The sequence below is a fragment of the Papilio polytes genome, unplaced genomic scaffold (genome assembly GCF_000836215.1).
Source record: "Papilio polytes unplaced genomic scaffold, Ppol_1.0 DF823980.1, whole genome shotgun sequence".
Lineage (NCBI taxonomy): Eukaryota > Metazoa > Arthropoda > Insecta > Lepidoptera > Papilionidae > Papilio > Papilio polytes.
Genome location: NW_013525224.1, coordinates 2,352,178 through 2,355,249, shown reverse-complemented (window position 1 = coordinate 2,355,249; position 3,072 = coordinate 2,352,178). Strand labels below are relative to the sequence as shown.

At 30.1% G+C, this 3,072-nt stretch overlaps 1 protein-coding gene across 1 annotated transcript in view; it reads right to left on the bottom strand.

Annotated features, from left to right (window-relative positions):
* Positions 1 to 2,252, bottom strand: part of LOC106101621 — a 9,620-nt gene extending 7,368 nt beyond the window's left edge. The window contains exon 1 of the mRNA XM_013280913.1: positions 1,961 to 2,252. The gene's annotated coding sequence lies outside the window, so the exon portion shown is untranslated. The remainder of the gene's footprint in view (positions 1 to 1,960) is intronic.
* Positions 2,253 to 3,072: the final 820 nt, after the last annotated feature.

Sequence of the window (3,072 nt, the reverse complement as noted above, 5' to 3'; positions counted from 1 at the left end):
AAAAAAAAAAAACATACGGTCGAATTGAATACCTCCTTCTTTTGGGAAGTCGGTCAAAAAGACTGCGCTGCGGATGACATTACATTTTATGGATCCGGAATATAATATTCCTTACATAGCTTGAAAATGGTGTAATTTCGTCGGTATTTTAACTGCAATGACATTTGATGTACATCTATAACCTAACTATTGAAGTAAGTGTTATAAAAAGATTAATACCATCAAGTTTGAACTATAAATTAATAATTTCAATAGCATGACTCATTATCTACAAACGGCGTCGCCTGTTGATTTAGGGGGGAGGAGGATTATCGAGGGGAAAGTAGTAAAACTACTTTTTATCCTAAAGAGAATGTTTATAAAAGTGAGGTCCAATTTTTCAATTATATATTTTTTTTTACTATTTATTGTATATGGGGGGGGGGGTTCCCCTTCGCCCCTTAGCGACGGCTATTGTTCTATCTTCACATTATTTTATGAGAATCAATTTAAATTTATCTACGCGTCGGTCGTTAGGGACATATCATTTGTGTCATCAGGTCGATGCACAGTCGTATGCATGCCAACTACATACGATATAATGAGATGCGTATTAAGAAGGACAAGCGAAATTAACATATCATTGCAAATACATGTACAATTATAAACAAGCACTAATATTATGATTTAGTTAACTAACTTGGGAAAGTTCTTTATAAATAATTTCTGTAAACAAGAAATCAAGAAAGTATATTGCGGTTTTTGGCGTCATCAGAAGCAGGAGCTAGGATTGACAGTTGTCAGTTGCATAGAATGTCAAAAAATGGACATAAAAACTCCTATCCCTAGCCTAGATCATCAGCTTCTGACGCCTATCACTTAAATAGTCTTGGGAGTTCTAACCGTATATATTTTTTAATACAGTGCGCTAATCAGTAACTACGATACATTATAAAAACATTGACTTCTGGAGAATGTATATACTAATATATAGAAGTACAAGTTTCTATATTAGAAGCCGATCTTCATATGGAAGCTGTATTTAACAAGTTTCTTTCAAAGAATACATAATTTTCTAACAGCTTTCACGAGCGTGTGGAGAAAAAACTAGAAGAAACCATATTTGAAAAGTATATACAGCTTTCAATAGAATAGCAAAAACAGAAAAACACATATTCACTTATGCCTTACTTTTGTGTTGATTTTATAAGTTATCAAAAGTGAGACGTAAAATTATCGTTTTTATAGCATTATTTCTACAGTTACAAATTAAAATCAGAAAGAACAAGATTTATATTGGTAATATCAACAATTGATTTAATTACTGGTCTAAGTAATAAAAACAATTCTTTTGCTGTCACATAAATAATTTACTAGTCATTGAATTAATTTGTCAGGGATATTGCGGTTGTTGAGAAACGATTCTCTTACTCTTAACATAAAACTAAGCATAAAATATAGCTTATATCGTTTGTAAGAATAACTTACTTATAAAATATTATATGAAAATTTTGTTCAAACTATGTTGTACTTTCTTCTAGACTAGTGTACGGATTCGATACAAGAGTAAAAAGAAATGTGACTGGTTCAGGTATGCGGGAATTCTTTATTTGGCTTCCCTATAACCTGTTTTGGATTTGACATTTACCTTCTCTAGCTTTGTTACTTTGTATCATTTCGTTGTGCCTTTAAAGTTATAAATTTGTTCAGACCTTTAAACATATTTAATTTACAATAACTAATCTTGACGTTATTTTTCCTAGATCTATATATAACACACATTATTTTTATTCTACCTACATTAGTAATTTAATGTAAAATTAGCATATCATGACCTTATCTTTCAATTTAATTTATTTAGCTATAATTAATGTAAAAATATATGTTTATCTTTTTTTATTAATCTACCTTTCTATCTGAATATAAATATTCCCTTGTCAAAAGTAGAAGTATTAAGTATTAAACAGAAATGAACACTTACGCTGTCATATAATAGAACAATCCTCCACAAATATAAACAGTTTCGCTATAATCCAATACACTTGCGATGATCACATAATTTTATTTTATTTTTCATCTATGCACTACACACTAGCCACACTTTAACAAGACATATTATCTGTATTTAATTAAAAAAAGTTTTAATTAAATGTAAAAAATACTGGCATTATAGAACGATTGATGAAAAAGGGAACTTTGAAATTGGAACGAAAGAACGGCGCGGGCGCACGGACGATAGCTCAGTCGGTGTGAAGATCGGAGGCACAATGTTACGTCATGCAAGGCCGCGACACCGACGCTACTTATTAAGTTTACCAAACATTGTGTACAATCCAGGACATTCTTTCAAAACTTATAAAGAATTATAAATAAATGTTAGTTGCATTTTTAAGTTTTTTAAAATACCTACCACATTTCAAATTGATTTTTTTTCCATATGTACTTTTTTGGTATAATAGTATAGCATAGTATAAGATTTCAAAATACACTAACCATTTAAAAAGTTTGTTATATTTGTCTTTATTTAAATCCGTGCAATGTGAATACACACTGATCGGATTATTGGTTTATCAAAACAGTTTTCTTTGTTCTCAGTTGTTTTGATTCTCGCTATCCATTCCAATGTTTTGAATTACGTGTTCATTACAATACAAATATTTAAATGTGAGCTATATTACATGAATATTCGGTTAAGATGAAAATGTGATAAAAATGGACAAGTTACCATAAAGAAAATCTGTTCGTATTACTTCCTTGTTAAACTAAGTTTAAATAATATTTGTACATAATCTTTCCTTAATATGTAAAAAAAAATTATGTCAGTATTTAGAAAATAGCTGCACTGCATGCAGCAATAGAGAATGTCCTGTATTATACTGTGAATATGGACATCGTAATTTCCTAACTTGGATAGAGTCAAGAATTGAACAAAATTAATCACCATCAAGGCCGTCATTTCTCAAGTTGATATGTTCCTTGAGTTTTAATAATATTTCTGTTGACATAATGAACAAAAAAGATTATCTGTGATTAGTCGTAAACATAGATAATCTGATGTCCTAATAATGATATTGTCTGTCCTCTTTAGTTGCG